The 18,439-nt window shown below is 48.1% G+C and overlaps 1 protein-coding gene and 1 long non-coding RNA gene across 5 annotated transcripts in view; both read left to right on the top strand.

Annotated features, from left to right (window-relative positions):
- Nucleotides 1-18,439, top strand: part of FGF13 (fibroblast growth factor 13) — a 495,501-nt gene that overhangs the window by 52,640 nt on the left and 424,422 nt on the right. The window lies entirely within an intron of this gene.
- LOC110257819 lies at nucleotides 1,489-3,075 on the top strand. The gene is made up of 2 exons (XR_002340822.1): nucleotides 1,489-1,863; nucleotides 2,664-3,075. It is a non-coding gene; the product is annotated as an uncharacterized LOC110257819 (long non-coding RNA).

Genomic DNA, 18,439 nt, shown 5'->3' with positions numbered 1-18,439 from the left:
CATGAGTTTGGCAAAGTACTTCGTACAGTGTTTTTGCGGGCACTGCCATTCATTGGCTGTGGCGAATGGCCTTAGATTGGTAGTTGACCATTTCAATTGGTATGTATTATGTTTCTTTGACTGTCTTAGTCCCTTCGAGCTGCTGTAACACAATGCCCCAGCCAGCTGTAAATGCAACAGACATTGATAGCTCACTCTTCTGGAGGCTGGAAGCCCAAGATTGTTGCCCAAACTCAGCCTCTGTCCACCGGTGCTGAATAGAAACGCGGAGACAGTTTTGGGGGAAGGAGAAAAAAAAATAGCTTTTATTCCTTTGCCAGGCAAAGGAGGCCACAGCAGGCTCAGGCCTTAAAGACTGTGCCCTCCTTTGGGGAGGAATTGCAGGGTGTTTTTATGGTCTAAAAGGAGAAAAAGAGGGTTTCACCTAAGAATCAGGATGGGTGCATTCTGCTTTCTTTGGGGGCATCTTAGTCCTGGAAGCTGGCGTCAGGTGTCGCCCTGATCCTGGTGGGGGTCTGCGGGGTCGTTGCCGAGAATAACAGTACTTGCGAAAAGGGCATATTGATCAGAGGTGAGAACAAACGAGGGAAGTTCCTGAAAAACATCAAGTGCTGATAATGTTTAGCCCACAGGCAGTCGTGCTCAGGGTGCCTAGTCATTAGCTTGCTTGCAAACGAGGGAGAAGCACGAGGAAGGGCTCCAAGCTCAATTCTAAAGTATTCATTTCTTTCTTTTCCTTTTCTTTTGTCTTCTTAGGGCTGCACCTGCGGTCTATGGAGGTTCCCAGGCTAGGGGTCCAATTGGAGCTGCAGCTCCTGGCCTACCCCACAGCCACGGCAATGCCAGATCCTTAACCTACTGGGTGGGGCCAGGGATCGATCCCGCATCCTCATGGATACTAGTCAGGTTTTTTTATTCCTGAGCCTCAATGGGAACTCCTAACGTATTCATTTCTGAACGAATCATAAGGAATATACCTTTGCCTGCGTCATTGTGTGTACCCCTTGCGGGGCATCAGGACTCTGCCCCACGGCTGCACTATTGCTGCTTGACTGCTCCTCCCCATCCGTGTCTGAACCTGCCCCTGGGAACTCGGGGAAGGCCATGGAAGCTGAATGAGGCCCATTTCCTAAAAACAAGAAAGAGGGGACACAGAAAGGCTTTTGTGCCCAGGAGCCCCAGAGGGTTTCAATGTTTCGAGATCAGGGTGGCAGCGTGATTGGGGGAGGACCCTCTGCTGGGTTGCAGATGTGTCCTCACCTGGCAGAGTGGGGATGGAGCTCTCTGGGTCTATTTTATTTTATTTTACTTTTGCTATTTTAGGGCCGCACCCGCTGCATGTGGAGGTTCCCAGGCAATCGGAGCTGTAGCTGCCGGCCTACACCACAGCTCACAGCAGGATCCAGGCCATGTCTGCGACCTACACCACAGCTCATGGCAACGCCGGATCCTTCAGCCACTGAGCGAAGCCAGGGATCGAACCCTCATCTTCATGGGTCCTAGTCCCGTTCGTTAACCGCTGAGCCATGGAGGGAAGTCCCTTTATTTTTTACCTTTTGGGGGGCCTCTTTTATAAGAGCACTCATCCCAGTCTTGAGGGCTCTGCCCTCGTGACTGTGACCTAATCATTTTACAAAGGCTCCACCTGAAACCATCACCTGTAGAAAATACACGACCTAAAAGTTGTGAGTTCGCTTTATTTGGGGACCTTACTGAAGAATAAACCCTGGAGGCAGGCTCTCAGATCGCATGAGAAGCTGCTCTGAGGAGGTAAGGGGGGGAGCCAGGATGTACAGCAGTTTTGCTGCCAGGTAGTGGGAAGTCAAACGATTGCTGCTAAACACCCAAAAAACCCATCTCAAGGTACTGATTTTAGTGCTTTTCTTTTATAGGGGAAGTTGCCAGAGTCTGGGCTCTTTGAATCATTCCTTAGATATGCATCTTAATTAACTCTCTAGGGCCTGTATCCTGTTTTTGCTCCGTCCTGGATTCCCCTGGGGTGCACCCCGGGGATGGGGGCGCAGGGCGGGTAGTCTGCTGTGGCTGATGGCTTGCTGGTGGGCAGTATCCTTCAAGAACTGGGATGGCAGGCAGTATTTTTGGGGAACATTAAGTTTTGAACATGAGTTTTGGGGGACACAAATATACAGACCTTAGCACTAACTATGTTATAATCTGAGGACTGGGGATAGATGGGTTTTTATACCTCTTTTGAGCCCTGTCTTTCTACCTAGCACATAATAACACACTGGATGAACATTTGTTGATTGACTGATAGTGGAATTCAGCTGGGGGCTGGCCTGTGTCTAGTAAAAATCTGGAAATGAAAGTGTCTTTTGGTTCTCAGAGCAGGATGAAAAAATGATGGGTAATGAGCTTTGCAAGTCTCCTAGCCTAATCAGGTGTTATGTAAAATTTGTATCTTGATTTGAGAAAAATCTCTGTCTGCCAGCAGATTCTGACTGTTGGAACATGACTGTACAGATTAATTTGTGGTTGCAGCGTTCTGGCACAGGGCTGGTGGAAAACCATTTAAATTATCCCGAGAGCTTTCCAGCAGCTGCCAGTAGTGAACACGTTGATCTTATTTCTCCTTTAAAGATTTCTGTCTGTAGGGCTTTGTGGCAGAAGTTCACTGACTAATGTTCTGCTCTGAACTCCAGAACCTTGAAAACCAAGCATGGGTCAGATACCTGGTTTGTGCTAAGAGCCAAGAAAGCGGAAGCCCGATGAAGCAGGGGTGGAAAATGGAGCTGAGGGCCAGAGGAAGGAGGCGTCTGGTCTGGCACAAGCCCTGTGTGGGGGTCAGGACACAAGGCTCTCATGGGCCTCTCTGATTGTCATCTCCTCTCATGACTTGCTGGCCGGAAAGAGTCGAGGCGTCCCTTTGCTAAGGCTGGCCTGCCCCAGCCACGCCATCAGATGAATCACATCTAACTCTACTCACATTGGATCTGGGTCCTGATATTAAAGAGTAAAAAAATAACCATTTGCACTGTTTATGAAAGTGTATATGGAGGTTTTTTTGCACCAGGAGTCTATGTGATACCAATAAAATGGAAATACAGAGTCCTATCTGAATTTTTATGGTGGAGTCAAATCTTGACGAAGCTAGTTTGAGACACCTGGACCCACTGAAGGCAAGACAAGTCTAGGTGTGCTTTGCAATGTCTCCTCTCCCCCCCCACCAGGAAAAAGAAACTGTCACAGCAGGGACTTGAATGTTTATAAAGGGAAATAATAGAACAATGCATATCCTTCACTCCTGAACCGTTTTTTTTGAATCAGCCGCATGTCAAAGCAATATCATACTCACAATGTGGGGAAGATAATCCATTGTTTTCTTGTATAAAGTCATTAGCATTCTAACTTCTTCATTCATTTGGAAATCACACGTTGACAAGGAAACAATTAGGACTGTGATAGGGCCACAGGTCTGTGGGTCTGTGAGGAATGGGCCTTCTGGGTTGTTTTATAAATGCCATAAATAGGTTAGAAAAAGCATGAGATTTTGATGTGAAGTTGAATATTTTTCTTTTTACAAAAGAAAGGTCATTCGGGAAGCAGATAAGGAGGCCAGCAGGTAGACAAACAAAACAGCCCGGCAGAGCTTGGATTGGGGCACCGGCTCTGTAGACACCCCGTTTCTGCTGCAGGAGATTCGTTAAGGGCAAGGGGCTGGGTTAGAACCTCGGAGCAGAAGCTCTGCCTAGGCGTTCTCCTTCCGCCCCTCTCCAGCACTTACTGCTTTCACAAGCTTTTCCAATACTCTTTGGGTACTCTGTTGTACAACCTAAGAGAAATTAGGCATCTAATAATAGTTTCCTAAAGGAGGAGAAAGGAGCACAGGCTAGGATTTGCATTTTCACACATTCCTAATAAGGATTCTTCTTTTAAAAATAGCCCTGAGAGTGGATCCTTATTTCTTCATCAAGCTTGCACTGGGCACCCACTGTCAGCTCGTGGGACACAAATGAATGGGACGCACTCTGCCTGCCAGGAGCTCACCGCCTAGGAGGCCCCAAGGGATGGGACACCCAGAGACCCCAGAGACCCCTTCGAGGGCCCATGGGGATTCAGGGGAGGAGGAAACTGATTGCCGCCTGGGGGACTCATGGAAGGGGCTGATCCTGGACAGGAGGTGGGCTCTGGGGGAAGGCAGAGGGTGTGGGCCAAGGGCTGAGAAGGCCTGTGACCTTGGGTGGCCGCCACGGAGAAGTAGGGAAAGGAAAGAGTTAGGACGGGCAGTGGTGGGCAGTCAGGTCAGGAGTGTAAGTTGCAGCTGGATGGGTGAGGGCAGCCTTGAATGTCAGGCCAGTGTCCTTGGCCTTTATTTATAGGCAGTGCTAAGATATCCAGAGGATTAGCTCAGTGCCTTCCAAATAGCGATTTCCAGCATATTAGGGCAAGAAACACGACAGAAACATGTGTGAAATGGTTGGACGTGCAGGGGATGGAGCCACGAAGCCGCCCGAGGTGTGGAAGCTGGGGGCACGGTCACAAAGGTGGCACCCGGCTGATGACATTGAGCTTGAAGGATGGGCATGGGTTCTCCAGGGAAGGACTTGGGGGATGGCGTTGCAGGCAGAAGGAAAGGCACCTGCAAAGTCCCAGAGGTCTGTGCCATGCTGGGGGCTGGAGGTGACTTTGGTGAAGAGAGGGTAGGTCTCTGGGAAGTGGGCAGCGAGAGATAGGAAGAGGACAGTGACTGGGTGGCGGCAGACCGGGGCTGCCTGGCTGAGTATCTGGGCCTTAAAGGCCACGTGCAGAAAGGAGGCCTGCTCTGACTTGTGGTTTAGAAACATCCCCCTCCCCATGGCAAGGAGGGAGGTTACGTTGGCAGATGAGAAAAGCTTGGTGTTCTGGGAGGCGGTGGCTGTGGGACCAAAACACATAAACAGTGTTTGGGGCTTAGAGTCTTGGGTAGACTTGAAGAGTGGACTCAAAGGATTTAGGAGAATGGGTTTTGTTTTGTTTTATTTTCGTTGTGGTATGCAGCGGATTGATGTGGGATGTCAATTCCCAGACCAAGGATCGAACCTGGGCCGCAGTGCGGAAGTGCCAAATCATATCCACTAGACCACCAGGCAACTCTTTGGTTTTCATGCTTTTAACTAATCCTACAGTTTTAGCAATAGGACTCTGGTTTCAAAGGAAATCTTACGCAAATTCATCCCTGCGGTCCAGTAAGGGAAACTGTACTCCTGCTGGAACGATTGGGCACTAGAAGACAGGCGGATCTGGGGACGGACAGTCACTCTGGTTTCTTTCAGAGGCTGTCACCAACTCCCAAGAGCTCGTGGGCAAGGTATCTGGGGTGTTCTTTGATAGACACGGTCATTATAGATCCCAAGGCATTTTCAGAGTGCCCACTAACCAGGCTGAAATGGTGAAAGGGGTTTCGGAGGTCTAGGAAGAAAGCAGAGGGTAAAAGAGGTGCCTAGGCTGGAGGGAAGCCAGGCGAGCAGGCGGTGCAGCGCACCTGGGCTGGGGGTGGTGTGTGGGGCTGAAGTCCAGGCTGCTCTTTTCCAGACGAGGGCCTTTTTCTAATTCACGCCAGGATACCTCGGGTCTGGTTCTGGGTGTTGGGGAGGGCAGTAGGAGGCAAGCAGGAGAGAAGGTAGCCTGGGAGTGGGAGTCAAGCCCCCCTCCGCCCAGGTGTGACCATCGCTACCTTCCCCTACCTTTTGGAGCATGAAGCGCATTCTCGACCAAACACGAAATCATACTAGTATCTCCTTCAGAGGAATTTTATGAAGATGAAAGGTGGTAATTTGTGTAAAGTGCCTGCCACATTGTAAGTGACGGAAACATTTTGGCTATTAACGCTCTTATTTGTAATCAGAAGACTGTCTGCTCAATGACAGCAGTGGCTTCAGACCTCCTATCCTGATAAATGTCTTTTTACTAAGAAAGAACACGTCTCAGTTCAACCACAGGAGCATCATTTATTTTTAGTTGTGTCTTATAAGGGCAATTCAAGGAATTAACATCAGCAATCTTTTTTTTTTTTTAATTGCTAGGCAGTATTTCAGAGGTAAAAATGATGTGAAGAAAATTGAATGAACATTAAGGGACCCACCACTCAGTGTCAGAAAATATTACTGAAACAGTCAAAGCCTTCGCTGATCATAAACCCCTTCCTCCTGTCTGGAAGTTATTAGGATTCTGAGATTGGTGTGAATACTTTCATGCACTTCTTTTTTTCTTTTTGGCTGAGCCTGTGGCATGTGGAAGTTCCCAGACCAGGGATTGAACCTGCACCACAGCAGCCACCCGAGGCACTGCAATGACAATGCTAGATCCTTAACCCCTTGCGCCACAAGGGAACTCCCTTCTATGCACATTTTTATATTATTGCATTTGGCATTATCTAGAAAGAATGTGTATCCTTCCTTTCATTAGTTTTTCCTTTATGTGGAAGTCCTCTTACTATATTTATGCTTTTGTAGCTCACTTTCTTCCTCTCAACGTTTATATTAATAAACACTTGCTGCAGTACACGAAGTGGGGAAGTAAAAATGTTATTTATTATGGCGAAAACTGTTCCCTTTTTATTGTACCATAAAAAGAGTCAGTCTTTTAAACTACTGAGGATATTTTGAAATTGACTTTCTGCAGCCTCTAGGCAGCAAGTGACTGAATTTTTGGAATTTGAGCTCATACCCCCATCATAAGTGTAGGGTGCCAATACCTGCATCTTACTGAACCTTGATTAGATGGCTATATTGATTGAACTTGCAGAAGTTTGTTCACACAACATCATCTGGCTTTAGAGACTTGGCATTTTGCCTATTAAGTGTGAAACTTCCATGAAGAATAGTTCCGTTTATGAGTGGTCCCACCTGGAGCTCCATGCAGCTGCAGACTGCTCTCGCGTTTATTCATTTGAGCGTGAAATAGTATCCTGGTTTTCATTTGCAACTCCACACTCTAATATTTGTGAAGGATGGTGTCTTCGCTGTAAGTGTAAGTGGATGGGTTTTGAAAGGACAGATATTTGCAGTTTATATTCTGGTAAAGTTGCATTATCGTTTGCAGATTATTATTCCATAAGCATTTGCACTTTATTGTTTGAGAGGACACCACCCCCCCTTTTTTTTTCTTTTAAGGTCGCACCCGCGGCATATGGAAGTTCCTGGGCTAAGGGTCGCCCTGAATTGGAGCCGTAGTTGCCGGCCTGCGCCACAGCCACAGCAACTCGGGATCCGAGCCGCATTGGCAGCCCACACAGCAGCTCACAGCAATGCTGGATCCCTGAGCACTGAGCGAGGTCAGGGGTTAAACCTGCATCCTCACGGATACTTGTCGGGTTTTTAACCTGCTGAGCCACAGCAGAAACTCCTCACCTCTTTTTTTTTTTAAAGCAGGTTACGGCTTGTGTATTATAACATTATTCGTCAGTCTTGCTAAGTGGAGTTGGTCTGATTTTGTGGGCTGATGAAGGATGCCCCGTTTATCTTCAAGTGTGTGGCTGATCAGAGCAGATATCCCTTAGGTGCTCTGAGATTGCCAGCTGAGACATCAGAGGCACTGATGATCAGAGGGTTTATCATTACATATCACTCATGAGAGGTCGGAGCCAGTTGAGGTTTTGAGACCTGGCCATGCATTTGGTATAATCCCTTTGTTGGATGTAACGTATCTGGGACACAGATGTTACCATGTCCCTGAGTGAGATGTCCTCATTCTTAAGGTGTCACACACCAGCATTCATATCTCAGATATCGGTAATAGAAAGTCGGCCAGCGCGAGTTGAGGTGATTGACGGTGCCTGAGCGTCTGCTCTGCTGTTGTTAATGGGATGTTGACATATTTGTTTGACACGTGTGCGCGCGTGCATGTGTGTGAATGTAATTGCTGACCTGACTTTTGCTTATCATCTTCTCTGCAATTAGACTATATTTTCTCTTAACATTTAGATGAAACATGCCATTTTCTCATAAGCAAAATGCTTATTATTTTGCTTATGGGAAAATAAATATATAAATATTATAAATGTGTATATATTAAAATGATATAGTTATATATGATAACATATTATCTAATACTGTAAAATATTATATGCCAGCTACTATGCCAAGTAGAGGGTGTATAGAGATTATTTATCCTCCAGGAGCTCAGTCCAGTAAGGTGGGTTGCCCCTATACTTTGGCAGGTTGAGTTATGTGCTGTGCAGTAGAGGAGTAGCAGAGGAAGGAAGTGTTATTTATAAAGGATAATTGCTCAAGGGAGCCTTCTTGGAGGAGGTGATATTTGACACATGCGTCTTGGTGGATGAATAGAAGTTTTCCAAATTGAAATGCAAAGGGAATACCACTTCCCAAGGTGCAGAATCACAAAAGAAGATGATGAGTTTGGGAAGACGTGGGTGGGGATAAGTTGCGGGTCAGATTAGAGAGGAGTGCATGTGTCATCGAGGGAGCTTGGGCGTTTTCTCTTAGATCACAGAGAATTGGTGGAGAGTTGTATATGGGGAAGTAGATGTTCCGCTCGGGTTTTAGGAAGAGCTCTCTGGCGGCAGTTTGGAGGAACTATAGCTGCGTGAGTGGTGGAAGGTGGGACCCCGTTGTGGTCAGATCTAATGCATAGAGCTTGGGGCTCCATCAGGAGGACCTGGGTTTGAGTCCTACCGCTTACTGGCTGTGTGATGTTGGTGGCTCATCCGTGAAATGGAAATGACGGTTCCTCTCTTGCAGGGCTATCTCGGGGACTGAAACTGCCACCTTCAGCACATGCCTGGCGTGTGGTAGATACTCAGGAAAGGCCACTTTCCTTCCTATCTTCTTCCTTTCCCTGGACTGGTCTATTTTGCTCTGAGATTTTTCCAACAGCGTCTGTCTGGGTCTTGTTTTCCTTGGATGGCTCACTTAGCTGGTGCCTCCTCACTTCAATTTGACATAAAGCAGCAGCTTAAGGACCTAGCACTTTGTCCTCACCTTCATTTATTGCAGCGCATAAAGCTCAGAGGTGTCGGCTTGTGGACTGCTGTGTACCTTGTCTCGCTTTTATTTTTTCTATTTTTTATTTATTTTTTTGTCTTTTGTCTTTTTTTTTTTTTTTTTTTTTTTTTGTCTTTTTGTCTTTTGTTGTTGTTGTTGCTATTTCTTGGGCCGCTCCCGGGGCATATGGAGGTTCCCAGGCCAGGGGTTGAATCGGAGCTGTAGCCACCGGCCTACGCCAGAGGCACAGCAACGCGGGATCCGAGCCGCGTCTGCAACCTACACCACAGCTCACGGCAACGCCAGATCGTTAACCCACTGAGCAAGGGCAGGGACCGAACCCGCAACCTCATGGTTCCTAGTCGGATTCGTTAACCACTGCGCCACGACGGGAACTCCATGTCTTTTGTCTTTTTAGGGCTGCACCGGCGGCATCTGGAGGTTCCCCGGTTAGGGGTGGAATCGGAGCTACAACTGCCGGCCTACGCCACAGCCACAGCAATGTGGGATCCTTAACTCACTGAGCGGGGCCAGGGATCGAACCCACAACCTCATGGTTCCTAGTCGGATTCATTTCCGCTGCTCCACAACAGGAACTTCCCTGTCTCGCTTTTGATTTTTGATTTGTTCCTCATGAAGATGGGGAGAGATAGTGTGGCCAGGACATTGTTTGAGGGCTCTTGTTCTCGAATTCCATTCCATTGGACCCAAACCATACTCAGCCACTTTCCTAAAGATGTAATGATTTCCTTGGTATAGATGCACTGTATGTTTCATTTCCACACTCGTTTCATTGAGAGTCTGTGATGTCCAAGCCTTTGGGCCACGTGGGGAGTTGGAGGTTGATTGTGACCTGTGCCTTCCCAGTGCTTGCTCCCGCGAGGTGGTGAGGCAGGACATCTGCTATGTGACTGCAAGGGAAAGTGATCGAGTGATAAAGGATGGAGCGCTTCCTGGAGGAGGTGGCTTTTGACCTGATGCTGGGAAGTTGAGTAAGAGATCTGAAGGTGGAGACGACAGGAGAACGACCCCAATCCAGGTGGTGACAACCACGTGAGCAAAGACTGGGTGTGTGGCTGAGGAAGCGCACGCACCTTGTTCGTTGCGCTTGGAGGGTGGTTGTCTTTGGAGATGAGGCTGAATACAGGAGGAAGGGTCGTGGATGGCCGTGACTGCCAGGTTTGGCAGCGTATACCTGACATGGAGGAGTCCTAGTTATTGTTTAAAGATTTTTTTTTTGCTGTCATGTGTTCATTGTAGGAAACCTGGAAAGTATAGAAACTCCATGTAAAGAAGATAGCATACGTCACCCAAGGGAAAATCCGCTCAAGTGTTTGGTGAATTTCTTTCCCGTGTTTAATCTATTTGATGCAGATCATACATGTGTACAGATGCTTCTGACACTTTTTCCACCTATCCTGTTGTGAACATTTTTGATGTGATTCAAATATCCTTACGACACCGATGTCGGTTGTCATGACTCCGTGCTGTCCAGTCACGTGCACGTGTGGATGTATTTCGCCTAATCATTCTTCTTTTGTGTGCTGTTTGGGAAGGTTGTAGTTCTGTGTATGAATGACCTTGTTAATCTTTGTTTGGTCACTGAAGCTTTTGGAGGAAAGGGAGTGATGTGATCCCATGTCCGTTTTAGGATCATTGTGTGGGGGGGTTATTTTGAAAGAGAATATTCCATTAGTGCAGGTGAGAGAAGACGAGGTACACTAAGCAGATGGCAGTGAGAATGGAGAAGGGCAGCAAATGAGAAGGGCTCCAGGCAGGAAAATGAACAGGCGTCAGGCTCCCTTGTTTAGCAAGTGTAGCATCTGAATCACCACTTAGTGAAAAATGATTCAGAGCTTTCCGTCCCTCGCTCACCTCCGCTGGTGTTGCGAAGACCCTCTAGGGGTGGCCCTGATTTCTGATAAGGCCACTTGGTTATTCTTAGGCACAGTGAAGCTGGAAACCCACGAACATGGGTCTGTGGGCCGTCGGCTTGAGGGCCTCAGCTTCTTGCTGGCTGTTGGACGGAGAACACCCTCAGTTCCTTGCCACGTGAGCCTGCCCAACGTGGCCGCCTCCTCAGAGTGTCTTTGCGAAGGTGATAGGACGTGCATGACTGTGTGTGCAGGGTTACCTCGCCCTGGCTGGAACGCCCATCTTGCTGTGTCCTGTTGACTAGAAGCACATCACAGATTTCAGCTCCGCTCCAGAGAGGGGGGATTGTATGAGGGCATGAGCCCTGGAGCCTGGGCTTAGTGGAGGCCACCTTAGAGTCTGCTCCCCACCCCCGCCACAGAATGTGACAAGAGTGGAGAGATGGTGAGCTCTCTTGGCCCCATAAGACCTTGAAGATACTTGTGGGCAGAGCTGGATTTATCACGAATCCAAAGAAGTTTTAACTTCGGGGCCCTTGACTTGAGGGCCCCTTACAAGGCCATATGGCTAATTTTGTATCCATACTTTCATATTCTGTTTCTAAGAAGAGTCTCTTGGATTGTACCAGCTTCAAGCCTCCCAAAACGCAGATCTGTCCCTACGGGTGGAAGACGTCAGGTAGGCAGTTAGCTTCTTGGGTCTGGAGCTCAGCAGCAAGTTCAGTCAGCGCCCAGAGCCCGGGTAACACCTTCACCACCAAGCACAGCAGGTCTCCAAAGCCCAATTTCAGGTGATTTCTTTGCTCCTGTTGAAGTCTCTGCTGCCCAGAGCTCATCCTGATGGATAGCGCCCAGTTGTGGCTTGCATAACCTTGGCCTAGCAGCCATTACCAGGAGGTGGTCACTAGCAGGGGGACTCCCTGAATCATTTTCCCAAGCACTTTCCAAAGAGTGGAGAGGAGGGGCAGTCCTCTGAAGACTGTGTCTGGTCCAGCATTCTTCGGGAGCTCATGCTATGGCAGCAAGAGAAACTAGGACTCCTTCACTATCCACCAGGCACCTTCATCTGCAGGGAAAACCTGCTTCAGAAGACTGCTGACTCCAGGCCCCTGTGTTGTGGCCAGTGAGAGCCATTGAACGTTTCTACTTTTCTTTCTGTGTCCAGAACCTTCCAAGTTCCTGCCCCAGAATGGTGGGTCAGGGAGTCCATAGTTAGCTGCAGTCTCCTGCAGGTAACTCATGGAGGATGACCTAACAAGTCAAATCAGTTGTATCCCTACACTTCTGCCATCTGAATGCTGGGGGAGTCTTTGCCTAAGGTGAGAAGTTGACAGATTTTCCTTCTAGGAGGTTCTTTACTGACCAGCCAGGGTCCTCCATAGAGACGCAGAGCTGGACTAGGCTCTAAAGTATCTCTAGCACTGAGTCCCAACCTGTGAGTCCTGGACCCTGAGGACGTGGGGGTGACATTAATGCTTCAGGTATTAGGTAGGCACAGCTAGTATTAGCTGTATACCGTGTGATGGACATAGTTCATCTCTGTGCTCCTGGTTATCAGTGCATGTGTTTACTGTTGTGATGGCAAATTAAAAACATAGGCTCTGAAACCTGCCTGCTTGGTTTGAGATTCTCCATTGAGAATACACAAACTATGCGATGTGTGCTGATGCTGGACATGCTACTTAATTTCTCTACGCCTCGGTCCTAGACTTATCTGGAAAATGAAGATAGTGATGACATGTATCTCCCGAGGTTGTTGTTAGGCTTAAGTTAGACATTCCCTCAAAGGGCTTGGAACAGTGCCTGGTACAAAGCAAGTGCCGTATGTGTTAACTTTGATTATTAATAACATACAAATTAAAAGAATTCCCGAATGCATTCTGGCTGTTTGTGGTTCAGTGTTTTCCCAACCAGAAGGTACTGTGAGAGGAACAACTGCTGTCATGCTCCTTCAATAAGTACCAAGCTGGGAATGGATGGAGCCCAGGGCTCCTGACTGCAGTTGCCTCATCATTTTTGCTGTCACCGATCCTACTTCTTTGTCTCTTGAGACCTTTGACTAATGAGAATAAATTGGAAATGTTTTTGTTCTGCTTGTCGTTCGGGGCCTATTGTCATTTGGTAGCCACAGTTGGATAGTGGGGCACTCTGGAATTAATGAGCAGTGATTGTCTGGGCGCTCTTCCCTCAGCTACGACATCCAGGGGAGCCCTTGATCGTGATTGCTTGCTTCCATGGTCATGTTATATATTCACCCAAGCCCTTCCCGAGACAGTGGATGTGTTATCCTGGATACCTCTCCATAGCTGATTTGGGGTTGATAAGCACATCGCTTCCTGGACTCTCTTCAGATGGTTGAGTTACTGCGTGCTTTGTGAGCAGCACGAAATGTTCTGAATAGAAAGATCTCAGGGCGACTCTAAGCAGGGCTCTTTTCGGTCCCCTTGTCCACTCCTGCACACATGCTTGCATTCTGTGTAGCCAGAACCCCACTTCACTAGCAGTTGTCCCAGGAAGCCCTCTTAGTAAGAGGACCCAGGGACGTGCCCACCAAGGATGGTCAAGGGATGTCAGGTCTTAGGTAAAATGAGAAGACCTTTTGTGTGTTTGGTCTTTCCTTAAGGTGGTGGCTCATTTCCTAGGACAGCTGCAACAAATTATGTTCCCCTTGTGGCTCGAAGTAATAACAGAAATTCATTCTCTCATGGTTCTGGAGGCCGAACGTCTAAAATCAAGGTATTGGCGGGGCCGTGTTCCCTTGCTTGCCTCTTCTAGCCTCTGATGTTGCTGGCGATCCTCAGCGTCCCAACCTTTGCTCCTTCCTTCCCTAGGCTTCCTCCCCAGTGTGTCTGTGTGAGTCCCATCTTGCGCTGTGTCTAAATTTCCCTCTTCTTTGAAGGGTACTGCTCATTGGATACCGGTGCACCTTAATCGCCCATGACCTCATCTTACTTTGATTCCACCTGCAAAGACTGTTTCCAAATAAGGTCACAGTCCACTGGTCCTGAGGTGTTTTCATCAGTTCAGGCTGCTGTCACACAATACCATAGACCCAGTGGCTTAGACAGCAAACATTTATTTCTCATGGTTCTGGAGGCTGGACGTCTGAGATCAAGGCGTCACTGAGGTCAGGTTCTTGATAAGCGCCCTCTTCCTGGTTCATAGATGGCCATTTGCTTGCTGTTGCCTCACATGGCAGAGAGAGTGGGCTCAGATCTCTTCATTTCCTTATCGGGGGGGGGGGCATCAATGCCGTCATGGGGACTCCAGTTCCAAGACCTCATCCAAACCTGATGACCTCCCAAAGGCCCCACCTCCACACACCATCACACTAGGGACTGAGGCTTCAATATATGAATGGGGGTGGGGCGGGGCGTACCAAACATTTGGTCCATAGCATGAGGCTTAGGACTTGCGCATGTCTTTGGGGGGTCATGATTCTACCCACAACAGTAGCTGTTTCCCTTTCTCTCTTACTTTCCTTCTTATGTCTTAAAGAAGGAAAACTGACCCCCTCCCTCCCACTACCAAACCAACCCTGTCATACAGGAGTAACTTGATTTATAAATTAGGATTAAAAGTCATAGACGGTCAGAGCCGGAGGAGGAAACTGGAAGATAAGGCACATTTCTCCTCTTTTATCAACTGAGGCCTAGAGGAAGAATGAATACTGCAAAAGCCTAGAGGCAGTCACCAGACTTCAGATTTGCTCACTCCTAGGTCAGGAAGTTTTGTCGTTGTTGTTAGTACCTCTGCTTAATTTTTTCACTTTTATCTTTATAGCCACACCTGCAGCATATGGAAGTTCCTGGGCTAGGGGCCGAATGGGAACTGCCGCTGAGGCCTACCCCACAGCCACGGCAACACAGGGTCCGAGCCGCATCTGGGACCTACACTGTACCTTATGGTAACACCAGATCCTTAACCAGCTGAGCCAGGCCAGGGAATGAACCTGCATCCTCAGAGACAATGTTGGGTCCTTAACTGCCGAGCCGCAATGAGTGCTTCTGCTATTACCTCTTGGTAAAGATGTTGGCCGTTGTGGTTAAAAAATTTCATGAGGCACCAGTTCATTGAGGCCAATTCCTGTAAAACCAGAGGTAGCGGCAAAGCAGAAGCCAAGCTTTGGTCCTGCCAGTAGCTGAGGTTCTCGGCTGCCTGGTGACGCGGGGAGGGTGTGGATTGACTGTCGGAAGCCCTGATGGGCTCCAGATCTCTCTTCCGCCCATGGTAGGTCCGTCTAGTCAGTATTTTTACTGAGCTGTGACCTTGAACTAGGCCGTGGGGACTCATTGACAGGAAGGGTGGGTACTATCCTACAGAGCTCGGGGTCACGAGAGGGCTCACCAGTGCCAGACACGACTGCGGGTGAGAAAGTGCACAGCAGTGGGGGGAGGTCGAGGAACTGAGACCTGAAAGGTGAGGACGAGTGATCCAGAAACAGTTGGGGGCGCAGGGATGTTCCAGACCAAGGGCAGCTGTGGGGGGGGGGGCTGGGAGGTGAGCGGGGACAGGGCGGAAGGAAAGCCACTTTGGCTCAACCACAGGCGAGGGAGGGGGCATCGTGACTAGTTTTGTCAGCCTTCTTTGTGGGATTTAAAAATTGCTTTCTAGCCACAGTGAGACATCATTTCAGGGGGTCTGGACATGGAGCCAGTGCTCAGGCTGGGGACCCCGCCTCCCTAATGAGAATAAGCAGAGCTTTATTCTGGCTAAAGAAGTCTTCAGGGAATCTCCATTTTGGGTAAAGCCCCCTTCCAGCTTCCCCTCCATATATACCACTTCCAAATTAGCTCCAGCCCCTGCCTCAGGCCCAGGAGCTAGAGTTCCCCTTAGGGTTAGTTTGCAGGTTTTATTTTATTTCATTTTTGTTTTTTAGGGCCATACCCATGGCATATGAATGTTCCCAGGCTAGAGGCTGAATCAGAGCTGCAGCTGCTGGCCTGCACCACAGCCACAGCAATGCCAGATCCCAGCCGCAGCTGCGACCTACAGCACAGCTCAAGGCAACGGTGGATCCTTAATCCACCGAGCTAGGCCAGGGAACGAACCTGTGTCCTCATGGATACTAGTTGGATTTGTTTCTGCTGTGCCACAAGGGGAACTCCTTAGTTTTCAGGTTTTAGTCTGTGGGTAAAGACCTCTGTCTTCTGGTGTGTGTGTGTGTGCGTGTGCCTGTGCCTGTGCCTGTGCCTGTGCCTGTACCTGTGTGCTGGCCCCCACAGGAGCGCATAGAGCCAAGGATAGCCTGGCCTTCTTTTTTAGCTTCATCGCCCTGGTAGTTGCCCCAGGGCCCCCCAGCTTCCTGCAGTTCACCCTGAGCTTGCAGTTTCTCTGGATCTGCTTTTACCCTCCTGTGCACGATTGGAGCTACCGTTCCCTCTTCTCTTGTGGATTTGATCCCATGTGCTTTCCAGCCTCAGGGAATTTGTCAAATTCTGGTATGTGGAGCACTTTGACCTATTGCTTCATCTGGGAAAATAAGTTCTAATTTAACTAGATACTCTGCTAACTACCCATGCAGATCTTGCCCACAGGTTTTCTTTGCATTTGAACTAATTAATGGTGGGTTGAATGACATTTTTAGAATTAAATAATTCAATATAAACTAAAGATCAAATACGAATAACATTCATACGGTAGCCAGCGGCAGGTGCTAGGCACACCCAGGCCACCTCTTGCTCTAGAACTTCTAGGATGAGCCGTCAATCCAGAGAAAGTCTTCCAGTGACAACCATGTATTTTTAAAAATGTATTTATTTATTTATTTTTGTCTTTTTGCCATTTCTTGGTCCGCTCCCGCGGCATATTGGAGGTTCCCAGGCTAGGGGTCGAATCGGAGCTGTAGCCACCAGCCTACGCCAGAGCCACAGCAACGCGGGATCCGAGCCGCGTCTGCAACCTACACCACAGCTCACGGCAACGCCGGATCGTTAACCCACTGAGCAAGGGCAGGGATCGAACCCGCAACCTCATGGTTCCTAGTTGGATTCGTTAACCACTGTGCCACAACGGGAACGCCTAAAATTTATTTTATTAAAGTAGATTTACAATGTATCAGTTTCTAGCGTATAGCACAGTGATTCAGTTAAACATATATATATATATATTCTTTTTCATATTTTTTCTATTATGATTTATTACAGGATATCGAATGTAGTTCCCTGGACTGTACAGTAGGATCTTGTTGTTTGTCCCTCCTGTAGGTAACACTTTGCAGCTGCTGATCCCCAACTCCCAGTCCCTCCCACGCCCTCCCCCGCCCCGCTGGCAACCCAGATCTGTTCTCTTTGTCTGTAAGTCTCTTTGTGCGGGTTCATTTGGGTCATGTTTTAGATTCCACGTATGAGTGATATCATATGCATTTGTCTTTTTTTCATTTTTAAAGTTTTACTGAAGTGCAGTCGAATTACATTGTCGTGATCATTTCTGCTGCACAACAAAGCGATGCAGTTGTTCATGTACCCGCATGCATGCTCTTTCAGATTCTTTTCCCACATAGATGATCACAGAATATTGCGTAGAGTTCCTGGTGCTACACGGCAGGTCCCCGTTGGCCAGTCATTCCATAGACCTCAGTGTGCCTGTGCTGGTCCCACCCCCCACCTGTCCCCTTTGGTAACCATAAGTTTTCAAAGTCTGTGAGTCTGTTTCTGTTCTGCACATAAGTTCATTTGTATCCCCTTTTCAGATTTCGCATATAAGTGAGATGCTATTTGTCTTGCACCGCCTGACTTCACTTAGTATGGTAATCTCTAGGTCCATCCATGTTGTTGCAAATGGCATTATTTCAGTCTTTCTGATGGCTGAGTAATAATTCCGTTGTATATATATGTACCACATCTTCTTTATCCATTCATCTGTTGATGGACATTTAGGTTCCACATATGAGTGATATCATATGCACACCCATGTATTAACTATAGTTTTGCAGCACCCATCTGGCATATGATTTTTATATCATCCACGAATTCATTGTCGGTGTCCAAGAAAACCCAACAGGAGAAACTGAATATTAAACAGTAAGATTTTGTTGGGTGGGGTGGAGCTTTTGGAGGACCATTGTCATAGGTAAGATTTTTTTGTTGCTTTGTTTCATTTCCCATGAACCAGTTTTCACCCCTCTGGAGGCTCTATCTCATCCAAAAAAATGCCTGGTTTATCTGACGGTGTCCTCTTAGGAGTTCAACTCCTTATAAAATACAGGGCCCAGAAAAGCTGAATGTTAAAAGGATATAGGGCAGAAGATAGGAAGGTTTTGGGGCATGAACCATTGCCATGGGGGAGCAGTGCAAGGGGGGCCCTAAAAGCAGAGGTCTGGGCCACGAACACGAGGCTCCAACAGCACTGGGCCCAGAGCAGGGTTCGGGCCCCTCCTTGGATTTCTTTCTTTCTTTTTTTTTTTTTGTCTTTTTGTCTTTTTCTAGGGCCGCCCCTGCGGCATATGGAGGTTCCAGGCTAGGGGTCGAATTGGAGCTGTAGCTGCCAGCCTACACCACAGCCACAGCAACGTGGGATCCAAGCTGCATCTGTGACCTACACCACAACTCACAGCTACGCCGGATCCTTAACCCACTGAGCAAGGCCAGGGATCGAACCCTAAACCTCGTGGTTCCTAGTCAG

This window comes from Sus scrofa, chromosome X (genome assembly GCF_000003025.6).
Source record: "Sus scrofa isolate TJ Tabasco breed Duroc chromosome X, Sscrofa11.1, whole genome shotgun sequence".
In the NCBI taxonomy this organism is placed as follows: Eukaryota; Metazoa; Chordata; class Mammalia; order Artiodactyla; family Suidae; genus Sus; species Sus scrofa.
This window is presented reverse-complemented; position numbering and strand designations above follow the sequence as displayed.